The sequence below is a fragment of the Cibotium barometz genome, chromosome 58 (assembly GCF_041138505.1).
Source record: "Cibotium barometz isolate CiBa-2024 chromosome 58, ASM4113850v1, whole genome shotgun sequence".
Classification (NCBI taxonomy): Eukaryota; Viridiplantae; Streptophyta; class Polypodiopsida; order Cyatheales; family Cibotiaceae; genus Cibotium; species Cibotium barometz.
The window spans coordinates 17,351,303-17,374,503 of NC_141103.1; the positions used below are offsets into that span (position 1 = coordinate 17,351,303).

Genomic DNA, 23,201 nt, shown 5'->3' on the forward strand with positions numbered 1-23,201 from the left:
CAAGTTTGCCCCACCACTACCCGGCCATAAATGATCTCGTGTCTTGTACAATAGGCACAAATAAACAAAATTTGAAAAGAATTGTGAAAAAGCATGGAAATATCAGGCAATTATGGCCATACCAAGGGGAGGCATGCGCCATGACAACGGTCGGGAGACACTGCACTTTCTCATTCGAACTCTTGGTTTGCATGTTTCTATAGTGAAAAAGTTGTATTCCCCAGTCTTTGCTTCATTGTGCTACCTGTCTAAGCTTTGCTGTAATCCTTGCCTTTTCTCACCCTACCCTAGCTATCTATTTTCTTTGAGGACAGGATGGTGGAGTTCGAATACCTGCCATCCACTCTGTACAAGGAAGCAAACAAACATGAAGAGTGGTTGGAAAAGGTAGGCTTGAAGGAGTTTGCAAAATTGTCATGGGAGGAGCTCCAACATAATTTCAAGGTAGGGGAACAACTGGAACATCTCTAGTGTTCCAACATCATCACACTATCCTCAGGAGAGAAGAGGGAGTTCAACCCCTTGTATGTGGAAGAGGTGTTCCGCCTGTCCAACAGAAGGCAGAGTTGAAATCAAACTACCAAAAGATGATGACATCAAGGCACAATTTGGCCCATTGGAGAGGAAAGCCAAATAATACAAGATAACTTGAACTGCTGATGTGAGGATAGGCAGAAGCAAATGAGGTTTGTGGTGGAGATGATAAACCTCCCCCCACAAACCCTACTGCATGTACAAAAAGATATTTGGCATGGTGAAGGCTATAGAAGCAGGCACAAGGGTGGCATGGGCAGAAGTGCTCTACCATAATGTCAAGGAGAAAATTGGGAAGCTTATCAGGCCAAACACAAAGACAAAAATTGGGCCGTACCTCGATGTGCTTTTCAAAGGAAAGGTTTATGAGAAAAGAAGGAAAAGGAGGGGGGCTCAAAGGAGAGTGCCCAAGGAAAATCTAAAAGCTCAAAGCCCTTTGGAAGAAGGACTTAGGAAAAGGCCACCTTGGGGACAGGGCAAGAAGAGATTGTTTGATTTCGATGAGAAGGACAGCACCGAGAAAGGAAAAATATCTGAGGGTTCAAGAAGAGGAGCAGAGGTGCCAAGTAGCCAAAAAATGAAAGAGGATTTGGTTGCACTGGGAAGATCTATGTTGTTGTCCCAAAAGCTGGAGCAGCAACAGCAAGAGGTGATTGCCACTGCAACATTACACTTATAAGGGAAGCCTCCATAGCTAGAATTCTCAATTCCCATATCAACCTCAATAGTGCCAAGCCAATCCAGTTTTCCAGAATCTATAGATCCTTGAACTACCCGCAAAGATGCATGAATGATGGGCATGACCAAGATGCATTCTATCATCAAGGAAAAGGATGCCGTATGTGCCCAAACCAAAAAAGCATTGCAAAGCCTTAAAAGCTAACAAGGGAAATTGTAGGGAGAGCTGTGCAAAAGGAGATAAGAAGCTAGCCAGGTAGAAGACCTGTGAAGGTAGATTAAGGAGCTCCAACAAGCTAACAAAGGGCTAAAGCAAGAGGTAGAAGACATGAAGAAAAACATGGCCAGAAAGGATCAGGAAGCCCTGCAGATGCAGGATGACTTGAACAAGGCCATAGAAAGGCAAGCAAGAGTGGAAGTAAAGAGAATGTGGGGGAGAGGGAGAGCTTCAAACCCTAGCAAGCAAACACACACACACAAGAGAGAGATGGATAGCTGAATTTTCTTCTATCTTCTTCTTCTCTACTCAACCAACATAACATATAGATAAGAGTACACATTATATGGGTTAGTACTCAACTACTACAAGGGTCGGTCCATAATGTGAACCCGACTAAATGAGTTGGCGCTATAACTATGCCAGTCTCTAGTAATCCAAAATGGCAGTCACACAGCCTGTCATCCCACTAGCCGCATATCACCCATAATCTCACCAACCATACTAGTGGTGTATATGCGGAAGATATCACCGAGGCGGGTCATCAATGTTTGCTGTAGCACTAGTTGAGCTCGATATCTCAACACTCCCCCTCGAGCTCAACTCCACACATTGCACTCCAAGTAGGATCCTAAACCTGTGGAGCTTCTGTGTGCCCACCAATGCCTTTGTGAAGATTTCAGCCACCCGATCCTTTGTGCTAACATATACCAGATCTACATCTCCTACTAGAACCTTCTCTCTCACAAAGTGATAATGCACCTCAATGTGCTTCGTTCTAGCATGATATACTGGGTTACCGGCCAATTGTATGCTGTTCATGTTGTCACAATATATGACAACTGCCCTATGCATGAGCTCTCCCATGTCACCAACAAGTAGCTTCTGAAACCAAGCTACCTCACAAGTTGCCATAGCAACACCCCTGTACTCTACCTTTGTACTCGACAAGGCAACTATTGGCTGCTTCTTACTGCTCCAACTCACAGTAGCACTCCCAAATGAGAACATAAAACCACTAGTAGATCTCCTATCTGCTGCAATACTACCAGCCCAATCAGCATCTGTACCCATGCAACTGTATCTCTGTACCAGCCTCATAGAAAAGTCCATAATCAACTGTGGACTTTATGTACCTGAGGATCCGTCTAGCCGCATCTAAGTGTGGCTTCCTAGGGGCCTGCATAAACTGACTCACAAGTCCAACAGCATGGCTCAAGTTTTGGCTTTGTAATGGTCATGTAGATCAAACTACCCACTATGCGCTTGTATGTAGTGTGGTCCTCCAAAAGCTCACCTGTATCGGAAAGCTTTGTGCTCCACTCCAATGGCACTGAAATAGACTTACAGCCTTTCATACCATACTTGGACAACATGTCTAAGCCATACTGCCTTTGCAATAGCAAAATGCCATAAGGTGATCTCACCACCTCTATGCCCAAGAAATACCACAGCTCACCCAAATTATTCATCTCAAACTTCTGCTTCAAAAGCATCCTGACATCATGTATCTCTGCATCACTATCATCAGTGATAATCAAGTCATCCACATAGATGACTAATAGCATGATCCCTCTATCTGTCTTTTTCACATATAGTGAAAAATCTACATTGGATATTTGAAATCCAATGGTAACAAGATACTCCTCGATCTTGTTTGAGCATGCTCTGGGTGCGTGCTTCAAGCCATATAAGGCTTTGCGTAACCTGCACAGAATCTGGATGTGCATCACTCTCATAACCTGGTGGCTGCATCATGTACACTTCTTCTTGAAAATCACCATGCAAGAAAGCATTCTTTACATCATCCATTTGATGTAAAGACCAACCCTTCACTACAGCCATAGTAATAACAGCTCTCACGGTTGCCATTCTTGCAACCACGCTGAATGTCTCCTTATAGTCTATACCATAAGTTTACGCATAGCCCTTTTGGCAACCAATCTTGCCTTATACCTGCTCACTGAACCATCAGCATTGTGCTTGACTTTATACACCCACTTACATCCAATTGCCTTCTTTTCCTTAGGCAAAGGCACTAACTCCCATGTTGCATTTGCATCCAATGTTGCCATCTCCTCATCCATGGCATCTTCCCATTTCTTATTTCCAATTACCTGCTCAAAGCAAGTGGGCTCAACCTCCTGTATTGTTTTTACCATGTAAGCATAATGATGGGCTGTATATCCATCATATCTCAACCTGTCAATAGGGTATCTAACCCTCGTAGACCTACGTACACGTGGATCACTGCTAGGTGTCCTCAAAACAGCCCTGGTTCTCCTTACACAAGGAGTAACCACAAACGGAATGCTAAGGCTCTGCTCAGAGCCACTAAAGTCACCATCCACATATGAGTGACCTGCTGACAAATCATGCACAAAAGGTTGATGCCATTTCTGTTACCCTTATGCATACCATCAACCTTAAACTTTGGCAAACCTGACAATATTCTGGGCTTGCATAGACTTCAGTTGCTATACATTCACATGACCAATGCGCTTGTGCCATATGTCAATATCTGAAACAATGGCACCTGTTCCATGCGCAAACATGGCTGCCTTTATCTCAGGTATGTTCACATCCAAAGTAAACATCCTGCCATTTCTGTTACCCTTTGCAACCATGGTTGCCTTTATCTCAGGTAAAGTAAACATGCGCAAACACATGGCTGTCTTTATCTCAGGTATGTTCATATCCAAAGTAAACATCCTGCCATTTCTGTTACCCTTTGCAACCAAGCGACACTTATTTTTGAAGTCTTCCACAAAACATCCTTGAGGATTAAACCTCACTTGTAGATCCTGCTCAACCATCTATCCAACAAAAACTAAGTTCTTTGTAATATTTGGAACATGAAGTACATCAGCCAAGTACTTCATTTTGCCATCCCACATAGACAATGAAACTTTTCCAACATGCACAATGGGATGCGCAGTATCATCACTTGTTTCTACATAACGTGGTTTTTCCATTTTCTTCATATCTCTAAACCACTCAGCATGACTGGTCATGTGGTTAGAGGTGCCAGAATCCACATACCATATATCTTGAGATCATGACACATCCCCTGTTATGGAACTAAGCATGTGCTGCATCATAAACAACTGCTCACTTCTGTCATCACCTCCATGTTTGATGCATAGTTGCCTTGTTGCAACTTCCCACTTTTAATGTCATTCTACTTTTTATAGCAGTCCTTTGCCATGTGTCCTAGTTTTCCACATTAAAAGCACTCTATGTATTTGCATTTTGATTTCTTTACCAACCACCTCGGCCTCTTTGGCTCCCCCTGCCTCTAGACTAGCCTCTTCCACATGTGTATGATTGCTGCTATGAATCATTAGACTGTTGTTGTCCAAAATTTTGATTTCCTTATCGGCCACCTTGGCCTCAACCATGGCCTCTACCTCTGTCTCTACCTGAATTAGAGTAGAAGGTATGTTCCGATGTGTTCTTGCTTTGTGAAGAAGAATACTCACCTAAAGCCTTTTCTTCGATCAACATAAATAAGTCTCGAAAGTTGGGAATATTCTCCCTAATTGCAAACAATGGAGGTCTTGAATGGCTTGTACTCGTTGCCAAGCCCATTCAGACAGACACTCACCAAATCATCATCCTCCACTGATACATTGATGGACCCAAGGGATTCAACAATGCCCTTGATCTTTAAGGCATATTCATTGATGGACATGCTTTTCTTTTTCATAGTATGCAACTCTTGCTTTAACTGCAACTTCCTTGCCGTTGTGTTAGAATGGAACATCTGGTTCCAGTATCTGCCATGCAACTATTGGAGTGTTTGCATACTGTATGTGTTCAATCATAGTGTCTGTGACACTAATTGAAAGCCAGTACATGATTTTTCTTGCACCCTGATTCCAATCCTTGAATGCCTTTATATCTTCAGGAGTGGCATTCTCCTCAGATAACTCTGGAGGCTCCTCATTGTCTCCTTCTACATAATCCCAAAATCCTTTACCCATTAGGAAATTGGTCATTCTCAACTTCTAGGCATGGAATTTATTCTTATCCAGCTTCTCACTAACAATCTAATTAATTCTGTCAGACATGTTTTCCTGTAGCAATCAAATAACCTGCAAACAAAGAACTTCTGTATGTAACCTGTAATACAACAATATCTCTTGTAACTGTTGTGTAGCAGAGCGGTACTTTAGCACAACCTGTGTATCACCAAATGTGACCAGAGTACATGTACATACACCCAGTATCAACAATACATGTGCAAACCCTGTCTGTACTTCCAAAATGCATTGCTGCACTGCAATAACCAGATTTCGAGAGTAGAGACAGTTCTCTACCACCAAAACTTTCAAAAAATTGAAAATACCCTGCAGTGATGAAACGGGGCCAGTAACGCGCCCAAAATGTGAATCTGGCTGAAAAAACTATGTATATAGTCCAATAGGACAACTTGTAGCTCCACTCCCGTGAAGACAACTCCTCAATCAGAGATGTGTAGCTCCTAGAGCTATTGAGGGGGTGTTGTACCTAAACCAACAAGGGGAAAGAGATGATAGTGCTCTTACCACCGCTTTCTTCCTTGCTTGTTCTTGCCTCTTGCTTGCCTCCTTAGCTCTCACACGAACCAGGCTCTGATACCATAAAGATAATGCAGGGGAGAGGGAGAGCTCCAAGCAGACACACATACACAAGAGAGAGCAAGACACAAGAGAGAGTAAGACACAAGAGAGAGCAAGACACACACACACAAGATAGAGCAAGACACAAGAGAGAGATGGATAGCTGAATTTTCTTCTATCTTCTTCTTCTCTACTCAACCAACATAACATAAAGATAAGAGTACACACTATATGGGTTAGTACTCAACTACTACAACATACAAGGGTCGGTCCATAATGTGAACCTGACTAAATGAGCTGGCGCTATAACTATGCCAGTCTCTAGTAATCCAAAATTCCTATCACACAGCCTGTCATCTCACTGACTACATATCACCCATAATCTCACCAACCATGCTAGTGGTGTAGATGCGGAAGCTATCACCCAAGTAGGTCATCTATGTCCACCATAGCACTAGTTGAGCTCGATATCTCAACAGGAAGCACGTCACCCTGATTCGGGAGGAGCACCTGAGGATCATAGTAGATGTCTAGAGTAGGGCATGCAAGGATAAAGTGGAATTGGTGAAGATAGAGGTACGCGTGGCAGTATTGGATGCTGAGGAGTATCTGGAAGTTTATGAGCTGGAGGTGAAGAAGATGGAACAATGGAAAAATCACGTGGTGGAAGACCTCAAGGAGGTGTGGGGGGCTTATTTGGAAAAGTTAAAATCAGTAATGGAAGCACCACACCTTCCTTCACACAAATAACCCCTTATCAGCTAGGAGACAGGAATTTGGATGTAGTCTTAGGATATGCGGATCCGGTTCCATCCTCAAGCCTAAAATTAGGAAAGGCTATGGATGCCTTGGAGCTAAAAATCAAGTAGGCGGTAGCAAAAGTGGTGCCAGCATGACTTGAAGAATTGTAGAAAGAGAATGAAGAGTTGCACAGGAAGTGGAAGCCTAAAAGAAAAAATTTGCTATTCTGAAAGGAGAAGGGAAGAAGCCAACAGGCTGAAACACAGGGAAAAGGAAAAGAAATAGTATTGTGGACTGGCTCTACATTGGATCACATCCTGGCAAATGAGCTAAAGGAATATACATGGGCAGCCACAAAGAATTTCGAAGAAAAAGAAAACGATGAAGCAGCACTTCGTGTCCAAGTGGAGGAACTAGAAGCACTCATTGAAGAATTTGAGGAACATCAAAATTAGGATGGCAAGACCATCAAATCATTAATGAAATAAGTAGAAGTGGAGGAACTAGAAGCACTCCAACAAATCATTGATGAAATAAGTAGAAGTAGGCACACCCACAAGGGTGACAAGTGCCAAAGGAGGAAAAATGAGTGTCAATGAGCTAAATGTAGCATTGACAACTGCAAATGATGATATCAAGAAAAGAGCACAACACATGGATGCCATGAGAAAGGCCCACACTGAGCTGCAGGCCAAAGACAAAATGGTTCAAGATGTCCAAGGTTGGGCCAAAAGGGAGAAGAAGGCTAAGTAAAAAATATTTTCAATTGAAGCTGTAGGAAGAGTTAGGCCAAAAAAGCCTGAGCGCATGGAAAGAGACATCACTGAAATGTATGCAACAATTGGTGCACTTTGCGCACAACAGGCAAACACCATGAGGCATTCCAACTAGGAAGACATAGCCAAATTCATGAATAAGTTGGAAGTGCCTACAATGGTTGGACAAGGCTGCAAAGACACCAACCCTTCCCCCCAAGAGAAAAATGTAAGGTTGGATCCAGGGCTGTGCGGGGAAGCTGTGGAAAGTTATGACTTGTATATTCGAGTGAGGAGGCAATGGCTCAATCCAAAAGCAATACTATAGTGCCCCTTGCCAATGGATTAAGCTGGTAGACACATGAAAGGGAGTGTAAAGGCTGGACAAGTCCGAAAGTGGAGCTAAGGCAATAGAAGGGGGCCAAGAGAATCGAAGAAATTTTTTTGAAGATGATGCCATGTGTTTGGAACAAACAAAACGTGATGCTTTCACAGCCGTCACTATTGATGGCAGCGGTGACTACGCTAAGGAGAGCTAGGGCCAAGTATCTGAATGCATGGCCCATCGATGTGCAATTCAGAAGAGTTGATGAAAGAACGGGGCTAGGCCATGCCTCAATAAGCAGCCGAAAAAGAGTAACCGAGCCTAGGTATAGCCAAGAACAAGCAATTCAGTTTTGTATTAGGGGGCACCACTGCTCAACCTGAACCAGAGGAAGGAGGGTGGAACCGGCCATAAAGAGTCTGGACAGCATGGTCCAAAGTTACAAACATAGTCCGGATCTGAAATTTTTTCAGAGAACCCACAAGAAAAGTGGGCTTCGTTGTTGCTGACAAAACATCCATCGTGATCCCCAGGTGTTGGCGGCCAATCAGCCCATCTCGCCACCGCCCAAGTTCCTTCCCTTTTTGTAACAAACTTATTATGGTCTAAAACGACCTTTTGTAAATGGGTAGTACCCGACTTGAAGTAAGAAGCAAAAGGGGGACTCTCCAGATGATGTTATGCGAGCTAGGAGATTAGCAAATGTCGAATTGATGTACTATTGAGAGTCTGAGCTAATATTCAAGGATGTCTTGTGGGTTGGTCTCTGTCTTGAATCTATTATGGGTTGGTCTCTGTCTTGAATCTATTATGTACTGCATAGTCCTATCTACTTAGTGTCAATTGCATGCATGTTTGTGTGTTAACTCTTATCCAGAAACAATGAAGGATCTAGGAACTAACCTTTTTCATAGTCATGATTAACTCCCCTAAGCATAAGTAGACTGGTGGCTCAACGCTTGGCATTTGCCTCACATTGGGCACATTTAAGATAGTTGTTTCTCTCTAGGGGCCGGCTAGGTGGTCCGGAACCACTAAAGTGTGGGCGAACGACAACAATACCTATATATATAGGTACACACACACATATGTATATATGTATATATATGTATATATATATATACATGTATGTATATATGTATATATATACATGTATATATATATATATATATATATATATATATATATATATATATATATACATACATACATACATACATACATACATATATATATATATATATATATACACACACACATACATACATACATACATATATATACATGTATATATATGTACATACATACATACATACATACATACATGTAAATGCACACACACACACACACACACACACACACACACACACACACACACACATTGTAATGAAGGGATCTAGGTTATATATATATATATAACCTAGATCTAGGTTATACATATATATATATATGTATGTAATGAAGGGATCTAGGTTATATATATATATATATATATATATATATATATATATATATACATACTATATACATGTATATATATGTACATACATACATACATACATACATATATGTAAATGTACACACACACACACACACACACACACACACACACACACACACACACACACACACACATTGTAATGAAGGGATCTAGGTTATACTCATTAGTATGGAGTACACACGTGCTACTCATCATAGAGAGTTATACATGTTGACATTGTCTGTGGCCAAGAGATTCATTAGGGGAAATTTGGGCTCATTTTTGGGCCCTCTAAGGGATTTTTTGCCATCTTTGCCTTGAAAATGGGGGCCGTGGCGGTGAACATTTCTTACCTTATGTTAAAATCCCATCATATGACATATCATTATAAAGATCATGAAAAGTACATCTTATAATTTCAAACTCCGAAACATTTGGAGTTGCTAAGCTCAAGATATACCATTTTCCTCAAAATCAAGTTTAAAGGCTACCGTAACAGTCCACATCATCACTTTTGACCTACTTTTTTTTACATCTTCCATGGGTCATGTCCAAACCCCTTCATGTTATATATCAATGGAAAGATCTTGAAGAGTAGATTCTATATATGAAACCTCCGAAAAAATTGGAGTTGATTTACAAAAAATTTATCATGGCCTCATTTTTTATGATGTGGCATTCCTTAGAGGGCCCAAAGTTTCCCTAATGAGTGTAGCTGATTGTAAATTTCTAGTCTCTTTTGTGATGCTATGGATGAAAAAAACTCAGGACCATATCCAATGTTGTTGGGCTCACCATGGCTATGGCATGGAAAGATTTTCCAAAACTGGTAAAACAGACCGGGTCAAAATATATGTGCTCTCCAAAGGAAAAGTAAATACATCTCTGCACCCTCTCTATGCGGAATGACTCAACTAGCTGGAAGGAGTGGAGGATAATTAGGAGGAAAAAATCTTAAGGAAAAATCTGAATGAATCTAGTTTCCCTATCTGATGTGGATGTTGTGACTAGATAGTTTCCAAATACAAACCGGATGCTGTTCTAGTATAGATAGTCATTGTGGTACAAAGGCAAATTAGGCACTGGCAAATCTCCAAGAAAAGTATATGTCAAATGATAAAAAGGTACTAAAAATTTAATTAGAATTGGTGCCTTTTATATTCCCAAGGCCTATTCCCCTAACACCACATGTGTAAATGCCCCTAAGCTCCATGTGCCTAGGCCCATCCCTCATGTGCACGTGCATCCTAAAATCCCCTTTGTTAAACCATTCTCTCCTACAATTATTTTGTACTCAAAATCAAAGGGTGGTCGTGCATAAATAAAACATATACAATAATAGGCTATATGCAAAAAACCAAAAATCCACCATAACTAGGTATCGATGTCGAAGGAAATATAAAAAACACGAGTCATGCGATGTCAAGGTGGCCAAAGTCACATGACCCCTAGAATCACATGGAAAGGAGTTGCATGGACCCCGAGAAGGTGATATGATGTCGAAGACAAGGCTAAGGATATAACCATTGGGATTGAAAGGAAATCCAAGCCAAGCAAAATCCAAGGTAATGGCTCTCCAACTACTTGGGTTAAATGAAAAATGTAGAGAACCAATATCGATAAGGCTAACTATGCTCCTGCCTAGATGAGAAAAGGAAATCCGATGCATTAAACTCCAAGAAAATGGCTCCATAACAATCTGGATCAAATGTAATGGATAAGAAACCACTGTCGATGAGATGAAGCTAGTCATGTATTTGTCGTCTATCCTCCAGAATCAAAGGGATACACATGGTACACATTCACAGACTCCCGAAGCTGCATGTGATAGTAGCTCCTTGGTGGAAAAGAAAGCTCCAATTTGAGGGAAAGTTCACTACCCCATCCTCACAATCGTAGTGTGAATCTAGCATTGAAGATATCCACCAAATGCATACGAACTTCGAGACAATGGCTCCGTTAACGATCTGGATTAAATGGAAAGAATAAGGAACCACTATCAATGATGAAGCTAGTCATGTATCCTCCAGGATGAAACGGATAGGCATGGTACACATCACGGACTCTTGAAGCTGATGTAATAGTAGCTCTCTGGTGGAAAAAAGGACAGCTCCAACATGAGGGAAGGATCACTAGCCCACCCTCACAGTTATAGTGTGAATCCGACACTGAAGATATCCACCAAATGAGCTCAAAATTTGTGGCTGGAATGTTAGATAGTCTTAGCACAAAAGAACCATCGTGTATGCCAAGACTAGGGTGTGTCATGCAAGCGCATCTGAATGTCATATAACGTAATCATCTATCATGAATCTCAAGTGGCATATGGTACACCAAAAAATGAATGTCCCAGCTCTAAAGAAAATAGGATCGTGTCAAAAGGAAGCCACACTAACATATCTCATGGTTGGCACTGTGTGCAAGAACAAATTTGAGCCAATACTTCATTGTATCGATGTGTGTATGGGAACGATCCAAACCATGCACCAAATCCTCATGTACAAATCCCTAATCTCCTTTGAAGTAAAAACATGATCAACAAGATCACCATAAGCATCATTGTCATACTGAAGATGGACACTATATCCACACATAAGAAATAAGTGGAATCACCCATGAAATCACTAACCATGGAATCCTTGAGGTCACTGAAATAATCCTCATAAGTATGGTCTATTTCCATCAACACTGGATCTAAGAAAATATCTAAGTCAATGCAAAACTCTATAGATCCATATGTATAATCTTGCCTCCCCTACAAGACCTCACCACAATAAAGTCACCACTAACCTCATGCTCAATGCATGACTGCTCAAATATATGCACTATACCCACACAAACGCTACCAGATAAGTTATGAGAGCTAGTAGTAGTGATATTGTGAATGTCCCCACATGTGAAAGTCCTAGAAGAATAGCCTGACCCATCTAACACAAGAAACTTAGGCCTATGCTCACAGGTATCCCATGACTCCCCATGTGAAGTATCACTAACCTTGTGAGTACTAAAGGATGTAATGGATGCATCACTAATGATCCCCAAGAAGGTTAGTAGGCCTAGGTGTATTAACACTTGTAAATACTTAATGCCATCCCTACCCTTAAGATCATGCCCACATGATATAGCTTATGTACCACTATCACATGCATCATCATCAGATGCATGTGTCCATGTCATCATGCACATATCTATATCACTATCGTCATGTGCATGTGTGTCTGATGTATCAATATCATCATGTGTGTGTGTGTGTGTGTGTGTGAGACACATAATCATGTGTATGAGTATACAATACGTCATCATCATCTAGATCTGTGTAATCTACACCATTAGAATGGCTCAAAAGTGCACGACACTCATACAAGTCACTAAAGGACAACTCGTCCCATGTGAACAATGCCGAACCATATGTGTCGAGGTAAACAAGCAATGAGTTGATGAAGTCACTGTCAGGGATTTTATATTAGCGTAATTACTTAATTTTTTTTACGTTTTTAACGTATGTAAATAATTCAATAACACACCAATGCCATTGACATAAAAAATGTTCACCTACTATGGTGACTTGTGAATCCTATAAAAGCTTGCCAGGCTTCTGCTATTTCCCGACGCCGGCAGGGCCCGCCAAAAAATAGCTAATGCCCTGTGGGCTTGATAAGGTTATAAATTTATCCCCCGTCACTCCGTCAGGCTCATTTTCACTTTGAGAGAGAGAGAGAGAGAGAGAGAGAGAGAGAGAGAGAGAGAGAGAGAGAGAGAGAGAGAGAGAGAGAGAGAGAGAGAGAGAGAGAGAGAGCTATAGGTAGAGAGAGAGAGTGTTATAGCCTAGAGGGAGAGAGAGTGCACACAGAGAAAGAGTGTAGATTTGTATCAAGTAATTTTTTAACATTTTATGTTTAGTTTTTTTAAAAGAAACCTAGTCAGAAATTAACGGTGTGTTGTGTTTTTGCTTCATAACATCGAGGACTAACTAGTCTTTAGAGTCGTGTCTGGGCCACCCCATGCATGGTAATGTGCTTATTTCTCGACATTATATCGTAATGTTTGGTTGTATATGTCATTAGATACGTATGTCTACCATTTTGACATTGGTTGTATGACTTAGCCGTCATTGTGTCTCGTCACATCATGGGGATGAGACACCTTCCCCTGTTTGCAAAGTAAGATTGACACTCGGTCGTAGTGCTTGGCTGTATTGTGTCATCTGTCAGCTACCCATAGGGTATGGTATATAGGATTCAATTCTCAGTCGTATTTCTCGGCTGTTTGGGTCGTTTATATATAGTGTGTTAGGGTTCGACATTGGGTTCATATTGCTTGGCTGCTTGGGGGTTCCACTTGGGTTTACCGTATGGTACCACATGAGTGTAAGGGAGGGGGTTATATAAGGGAAGGAAGGTACATTTTATAAGGTAAGGTCCCACAAATAGGGGGTAGATAAGGGGTATTTTCATATATTTCTTGCACGCAGGTGACGTCTCCTTATTACTACTAGAGTGAATCCCCCATGCTTGGCTGTCATGTGTAGTTCTAGTTCATATTTTATGTGCATGTAAACTTTGACACTGGGTCGTATTATTCGACATATGTCATTGTTTATATTACGATTTCTATGTATATGTATTCTACGTTGTTTACCTAACATTGTATATTAAGGTACTTCAAATAAAACAAATGTTCATCAACCATAATGTTAAAATATCCTAACTAGATATATAATATTACTTTAAACCACATCATAAATCTAATCAAACAAATGTTCAACTATAATCTTAAAATATCCTAACTAGATAAATAATATTACTTTAAACCACATCACAAATCTAATCAATCTAATCAACAATCACTAATCTCCATAAGTATTCCAATCTTGTCCATGTATGATTTCTCCATAAGTATTCCAATCACTAATCTCCATAAGTATTCCAATCTTGTCCATGTATGATTTGTTTAGGTGGACATTTTGATCTCTATTCTTTTTTATGGTCATTATGGAAGTGGATATTCTAATCCTTAGTAAAATGCTTTATTTTTAATCTAATTGTACACCCTAGGGTAAAGGTTCTAATGTGAGTTATATCTCATACATTATTGGATACTAAAATTCTTACTCATGATATGGTATACCATACAAGTGCTTATAAAAATGTCTTTGTTATTTAAATCTCCAACAAGTGGTATACCATACAAGTTCTTATAAAAATGTCTTTGTTATTTAAATCTCCAACAATACATTTTAAATATCTCAAATACATGAGATTGTTTTAAATTTTAAAAAATATTATTCCTCTATAAAGTATTCAAACAACTTATCTAATGTAAAATATACGAATTTACTAACTAGGATGCTATTTCAAAATACGGCAAAATATGATGCCTTAGTGTGTTTAAGTTGCATAAATAAAAAATCTGATGTATTTGTCCTGAGCTATCCACTGCGTATCTTTATCTTATTCTTGATCCATGTCTCTTACACCATGCTCATGTGTATATGTGTACTCCATGTCTATGTGTGTAGGAGCATGTGGTTTTTTTCCCCCATGTTAGCAAGGCTATGCTAACACTTGGCCATCACAACGGCATGACAAGCTTTGATCTTCTCCTTGCCCACAAGCTCTTGATTAGAAGTTAAATGCCTAATCCTTAACAAGTATATATTAGAAGCATGCATGCTTCTTTCTTGATTTTCTTGATTCTATTATGCTCTCCCTTAAAACCCCATGAGAAGGGAGATTAGCATGCTTCTTGGTGATTCTTAATCTTTTCATTGCACATCACTATGTGTTTTGCATCTTGAGTGGCAACCTGCTGTTAATAGTTAGTGTTTGATTATTGCCAGGTTGTGTCCTCCTAAAATTATGATTGTTAGGGTTTGTTTTTGTTTTTAACTTGGGTTGTAATTTGCATTTGGTTGGGTCTAGAATTTGCATCAAGTTTTAGTGATTGTTAAGGCTTTTTTGGGTTCATAGCTATAGGGTTGTAAATTGTATCTAAACGTGATTAGGGTTTTTGTTTCTAGTGTTTCGCATCGAAGTATTGGTAAACGTTTTCGTTACTATGTAGGGTTTTCTTATCTAATTCCTCTTTCGTGGAGGAAAGCACAATAGTTTTCTTGTTTATTTTCCTTGTGTTTTGATGTGGCAACCCCTTGCCATCAAAGCCCTTGCGTGCAAAGGCCCTAATTGAATGGGAATCGCCAGACATGTCTCGGAAGCCACAGCAGCTGGGATGCCATTTCATTACAACCTGCACCTCAATGGATTTCCATGTTCGCAAATTACATGCTCATAAAGGAGAATGTGGACAATGAGAAGCCTGTTCTGAATGAAGAATACATGAAGTAATTGGCTGGGAATTTACTGAAAGAAAGTAATATAATGCACAATAACAACAACATTATGGCATTCAAGAGCAAGCCCCCACCCCCTCTGAGAGGGTTTTGATGAAAGACAGTAGCATAATGCACAAGAATAGCAACATTTTGGCATTCAAGAGCAACCCCCCACTCCCTCCCGACGAGGGTTTTGAGAGCAAAGTCAGATTGCTCTACTCTGAGAACGTTTGGCAGGTGCAACAAAGAGAAGCAAGATTTTCCACCATACTCCCCAAACAACACAAATTTTCCCTACAGAAAGAGGGGAGGAATAGGGCCAGAAATGTGAAGCGTTGGAGAAGGATTTGCTTCTCGAGGCCTAGTAGTTGGCCATTGAATGTTTTCTTGGCTATGTAAGTCTCTTCCTTCTCATCATTTCTTCTCTCCTCTCACCTTGTCTGGATGCTGGAATGTAGGCTCCCTAGCTCTTTGCGTAGCGACCCAACAGGTCTTTCATTGTGGATGGCGAGAGAGGGACAGCTTAGTCTTGTCATTGAAAGGCATTACAACTTGACTGACGGGGCCTACGAGGACCCCCTTCCTGGGTCACAAGAACTCGCCATTGGGCTAAGCACACGTGGACCATTGTTATCATTTCTTACATAGATTTGAAGGTAATGACCTGATGGAAAGCATATTAATGGTGGAGTTCAGCTATTGGATTCATCAGCTTTATGTAAAGTGAGAACCATGAGAGGGAATTCCACTAGGGTTGGAAGTCTGGCATGGAATGGCGGCCCTATTCTTAGCTGATGTAGCCTGGACAACTCTATATTCAACCATGACGTGAGGATCAAAGATCACGTGACAACCAAGATGTGTGCACATCAACAAGAAGTATGTGGGTCGAGATGGTCCATGTTTGCAGCTGGCAAGTACTTCTACTTCAATATGTTCAATGCTTTCTTGGGCGTCACCCTAGCGGGGGCACCCTTTCAGTTTCCTCAATGAACTCATTGATGACCCAAACTCCATCTCATCATGCTTCTCAACAAATCACTCCCTCTGTGGCCCTGATGTTCTTTGTGGTGGGTTATTTCTTGACACTCTCCTGCATTTTCCCCCTCATCATCTACCCTTTAAAGAGGAAGTACCTTCGCAAGACTGAGTGTTGACAGGCTTTTCCTTAGATGGTAGAATTTGTTGATCACTACTCTTCGCCATAGTTTTGTCCTCATTAGAGGAGCATTTGCTTTATGTCCATGGTGTAATAATTCCAAGAGAACTATGCTGGTAGCTCCTACCTCCCTCCTACTTGTCGACGGCGCCGACCCTTCGGCCAACTTCAGAGATGACCCACCGGATACCCTTCCCCTTGATTTATGTAGCTCGGGGGTACACAACCATCATAAAACCTCAAACATAGTTTTTTTTTCCCATGCACTTGTTCAGCCAACCCGAAATCGCAAAAGAGAGTTTTTAAACTGTACATCTTCATTTGCTGGGTCACGTGTCAGGGCATTCTAGGAACTATCAAAAGAGTTTTTAACATCTACCCCAAAATACACATAAGCATAGGAAATACAAAATGAACACTAAAAGTTAAGATCAAGTAGTCTGGCGTGTGAACGGCAAGAACCTTGGTATTGCACCAAGATCTACTTGTGGGAGCACACTTGGTCTCGCACTGGTGTGGTGCACTAGTTGCGGGGGCTTTGATCAAATCAAACACTAAAAATGGGGAGAAAGTGTGAGTTGTGTCACAACAAGGATAACCACACTAAAAATTGTCAATTCCATTTGTGTAGCACTATCATTGGAGAGTAGTTCACGAGAATCTTGCATGCCTTGCACAAATCCAACTTACATAAGAAAGAAGACAATTAAAAATCTAAAGGATTTTATGAGCACATTAAAAGAAGCACACATATGGCATATGACATGTTGGCTTTTATGATCCAACTCATCTATGCCTATTGCATGGAGTACATGGAATGCATCCTTCACCTCCATGGGAAACTCGGGATGGATGACCTAATGAATATAGATGGTAAGCAATCGGTCAATTCAAGTACATCATTTGTTCAAGTATTGTCTTGAAATATGGTGTCAATGGAAAAATGATATTAACATTGAAAGAATGAGGCATGAGAGGGCCAGAGGAGACACTCGATGAGGATACTACCGAGATGCCTGTAAGATTGAGTGAGAAGGCATGAGGTCCAGAGGAAGCCCGCATCACCTGTAAGTCTAAAAATGAGGCATGAGGGCCAGAGGAAGAGTCTCTAAGGATACTACTGAGACGCTTGTAAGACCAAGTGAGAAGGCATGAGGTTTGGAGGAAGCCCAGTTGAAGATCCCTACTATGTTGCCTATATAAGTCTTGGATAAAGAGGCATGAAAGCCGGAGGAGAAAGCTCATTGAGATACTTGCCGCGCGCAAGACGCTCGTAGGACCAAGTGAGAAGGCATGAGGTATGGAGGAAAAGCTCACTAAGGTCTTTATCGAATTGCTTGTAAGGGAAAGGAAAGGAATAAAAAAATATAAACCAAAATAAAAATGTTAAAAGCATAAGAACAGTGATGTAATGATTTCTAGAACACAATTACTTGTTGGGTGTTGTAATTTCAGGACACAAGGGAGGACTCACTTTTTGGACATTCCGGAGATAAAGCTGACTTCTCAGACACATGGAGCCGAAGCAGGTGGCTACATCGACATAGATTGTAGCACACTTGAGTGCCCATAGATGAGATTATTCATCACTATATGCTTGTGGATTCTTCATCGGATTGGTGGATATCATCTTCCCACCATCTCCTTGGTCTACCATCAATTTATGTGATTCTACATGATTGTATTGTATGACTTGAAATGGCTTGTATTATACCTAGCAGCCACTTATTCACATATTTTCATGATGCACTTGGCATTAATAGGAGATAGTACACCCCCAAATTAAACAAAGGGGAAGAGAGGTGTTAACGGGTGTGAATGCCCTTTAACACTCCCTAGCAATAGTAGCATTAGCTTAGAGAGGAGGTAGAGGTGGAGGTGGAGGTGGAGGTGTGGTTGGAGGTAAGCTAGAGCTAGAGTTGGATCTAGATCTAGAGATGGAGGTGTGGTTGGAGGTAAGCTAGAGCTAGAGTTGGATCTAGATCTAGATCTAGTGCTAGAATTGGAGTGGACATGGAGATAGAGATGCAAAATATAGGTGGAGGTGGAGGTAAAGATGGATTGTTGCATGCATGGTTACCATAACCACACCTAAACCCCAATTTGGGTTAAAATTACCCATTTGCAATTCATTAGCAAATCTAACAAGGGCTAGTGGGGAGTTAGGATCTTGTGGAGATTATGAGAGCCCAATAGTCAAATGGATATCCCAAAGAGTCACATGGTTGGATGGCTATATAAATCCCCTCTTGTATGCAAATCAGACACAATACAATATAAATGATAGATATGGAGTACACTCTGATGTCTTGCTTGTATCTTTTGTCTTGTTTTTGATCCATGTCTCTTACACCATGCCCATGTGTACATGTGTACTCCATGGCTATGTGTAGGACCATGTGTTTTTTGGCGATGGTGGCGATCTTGAAGCTTGAAAGTTGAGCCTTGTTGAGCACTCAAGAATTCGAAGACTCGATGCTATCTCTTCACAGCTCAAGCTTCAACGCAGTGCTCAGAGAGTTACTACAGGGGCGTCACTCGCCAGCTTCAAAGTTCTCTTCATGGCTGAGTCTGTGACGTTGTATTCTCATAGCTCCAAATCACGAGTCATGACCTACAACTGCCAGCATGCGATTTTAATTCGTGCTTAGTGCTCACATCTCACAACTTCGAGTCACAAACCTTTAGCAACAAGCGATTTCAGTTGGTGCTCTCATTTCAAAATTTTACCTTTTTTAATAATCAAAGAATCAAATTTAAGTAGTTTGATATCAAATTTAAGTATTTTTTTTCTGCTTTGCATTACACAAGGCTTGTCTAGTTCTTCTCCTAAAAAGCATGTAGGCTTGGAAGGCCTACATGTAGGCTTGGAAGGCCTAGAAAAGATGCCAAGCAATAAAAATTATTTACTACTTTTGGCATGGCTAGTTATGTGCCCAATCTAAGAGCTACAAATTTGAATGATATCACTACAAATGATGTAGTTGACATTGAGGATGAGCCGCTTTTAGTGAGAAGAAAAAGAAGGAGACCGAGAGGGTTTTCAAGACACATTGGAAGCTTCACCACACATGGGCTTATGCCATCAATGGCTCGGATGGTAAGTTGATGAAATGCAAGTTGTGCAGCGAGTTTGGAATGGATAACCCTTTTGGTAAGGGAGGTAGCACAACAATCCAATGCCCCCCCCTTGACACGAATGCAAACACAAGGTAGCTCAAGAATCATAGGGATGTTATTCCTATTCAAAAGCATGCAGAGCTAACGGTTAATGCTGAGAGCAAAGAATTATGAGTGGCATGCAGGTGATGTACCACATAGCAATCTAGGACATGCCATTGGACTCAATGTGATTTTTTACAATATATGTGTACTCCAAATATACCTATCAATGATGAATATTCAACATATACAAATAGGACTTCTAGAATGGAGTTTCTTAGAGTTGCCAAGCAGGTCTATTGGGAGAAATTGCAAAATGTCATCCTTAAAAGTCATTTCTTTTCGGTTTTTGTTAATGATAGTACAAATTTAACTTTTGAAAAGCATATGATTGTATACATCACCTATTTAGAAGAGGAAGGAAATGGTCCTTGTGTTTGCAAGTACGTTGATCATCTTCCATTGGAAGATGGAAAATCCCAAACAAAGTTTGATCAATTGATCGAACTATTGGGAGAGGATGAGTTTACGTCTTACAAGACTCATTGGATTTGTTTCATATGGTGCATCTTGTATGAGAGGTGTAAATAATGGGGTGCTTACCAAACTGTAAGAAAAAGTTCCTCATGTCATAGGTGTCCATTGTGTTGCACATCGGAAGCACTTGTGGTGTCAGATGCATGTGATCGTTTTACTGAGTTTGCTTTTATGGATGCTTTTGCCAACAAAATCCATGCATGGATTGGGAGATCTACAAAGCGCCACAAAGATCTTGATACCTTGATGAAGTTTTTTAGCCTTAAACCCCTAGAGGTATTAAGAATCCATGAGGTTCAGTGGCTATTGGATTCGTAATACCTCTAGAGGTTGGTGAAGGTAATGCTTGCCTTATTGAATGAGGACAAGTCATGGAGAGGTTGGTGAAGGTAATGCCTAACTTGCTGAATGAGTTTAAAGCATATGATGCAACTCTATACAAGATGGAACCACATTTCAAGTGCAAATTTTAATTCATTTTAAACATAATCTCCTATTTGAAATGAATGAGTTAAATAAGAGGTTTCAAAAGGATAATGTTGATATCACAGAAATCGCAATGGCTTTGGAGTTAGGAGATCCATTTGGGTATGGCTCCAAGAACTTGAGAGTCTTTTAAAGAAATGCACAAGACAATATGCTAGTACACACTGATAACGTTGGATGTGTTCATAGCCATGCTTTGCATTTTACTTTATTGCCAAAGTCTACAAGTGGGGATTCAGTTAGTGGTTGCATTGCTTTATTAGGGAGGTAATCAAAAAGGTATTGATGCCAGGTTTACTGACTTACATCTTTTTAATGTGGCAAAGCTTTTCTCACCTACAAGCTATGACAAGGACTCTAGAGTTCGTGATTAAACAAGTTATTTATGGATCGTTCATGCACTAAGGTTGAGATTGGAGAGGGGAAGTCGATAGATGCATTGCAATGTGAGTTTGAAATAGACCGCTTTTGTTTAACATTTCAAAAGGCAAATCACAGTTATGGTTTTTACAAAGCATGGGAACATTGCTTTGGTCAAGATGAGTGGTTAGAGTCCTTTCCAAATTTAATGAAGCTTTGGCAAGTCTTACTTGTGGTTGTAGTGAGTATTGCTGCATGTAAATGTGGGTTCTCAAAGCAAAATCGAATTAAGGATGATGCCACGAGTAGTCTTACTTCGACTACATTGGACATACTTATGCTTCAATCTTTGTCAGCACCGCATAATTTGAGTGATGTGGATTGGGAACGCATTTATGACACATGGCACATGGGTAGCTATGAAGTCTCACAGGACTCAACATTTATCGTGATAGATTTTCGATTTCAAAACAAAACTATTTGTATTACTTTTTATAAGCTTTGAAGTTTGGAAGCTATGAGACATGACAAGTCATGCCAATTTTGTGATTTTAACTCGTGAGCTATTTGTTACTTCTTTAATGTAAGAAAGAGATTTCTTTATTTATTAACTCAATTATCATACATGCATATGTGAAACTATTATTAAAATTCAATGCAATTTAGCTCTTTGTTTTAATAAGTAGAGATTATCAAATGGCAAGTGGAGATTATCAAAGATAGATTTCAAGATAAGGAAGCATGATAAAGGTAAGAAACACTACGTAAATCAACTTGTCGAATTAACTTACATTTTATTACAAAAGTAAAATTGTCTACATTTTGTTTGATAAATGCTTGCTTTCATATGGTGTTTCAGTCATGGTGACATTGTATAATCTACTTTGATATTTGTTTAAGTTTCATGCACAATTGGCAAACAAGGTGGTGGTTTATGTTTAGCTTTGTTCCATCCTCCTCTACAAACCCTTTACAAGTTATCATTACAAGGTACTTCACAATCTTTGCCCTCTTTCATGCATTTAGTTTATCATAAGTTATTTTTGTAAACTGGTTAAGGCTTGTTTTTAATACTAAGATTTTATAAGCCTGTTGAGATTTTGTGGCTTATGATGATGGTAAATATGCAAGATGCAAATATTTATTTGAGAAATTTTCACCAGGCTTACCTTATCCATCCTATAGATAACCCACTTATATTTATCAAAATGTTTCTCTTTAAACCGGGTTACCTGCGAAGTCTAAAATTAAAGTAAGGATGCATTTTAAAGGCATGGCTTCTTGAGAAGCGGTTTCACATTTTGGCCTTCAAAAATAAGGCTAAGGGTGGCCTTCAAACTGCATGATGATGAGGCACTGTTCGAAAAAAACCCGAGTTTAGTGGTGTGTAGTTGCATATTTTGAAAAATAGCTTTAAATTAAAAAACAAATACCTTCAAATTAAAAAAACAAATGCCTCCAGATTTTGAGAAGATATATCTTCAAATTTCAAGATTTTCTTTTATAAATAATTTCACAATTTTTAGATAAAGGTGTTTCCACTTTTTGGGAAAATATATATATATTTTTCGAACGGCAGGAATAACATGATGGGATTATAAACGGGACCGGTTATGTGCTGGGCCGGGGGGTCCGCGGATTATTGTACGAGCTAAAAGTCCAGTCACCAAGAGGTGGGCCAGAGGCATCCTCATCGGTCCACGACACGCGAGTAGTGTACGGTAACTGTACGAGTTCAACTTCGTAAAAACGTCTGAGCTGGGACGTGACCTGTCTGTACTGGGCCCCATTCATACACGTGAAATCTCATGATTGCAATTCCCCTCCCAATT

General features: G+C 40.2%; 1 pseudogene; it reads left to right on the top strand.

Annotated features, from left to right (window-relative positions):
* The first annotated feature begins 1,552 nt into the window (after nt 1–1,552).
* Nucleotides 1,553–21,874, top strand: LOC147605976 (uncharacterized; annotated as a pseudogene).
* Nucleotides 21,875–23,201: the final 1,327 nt, after the last annotated feature.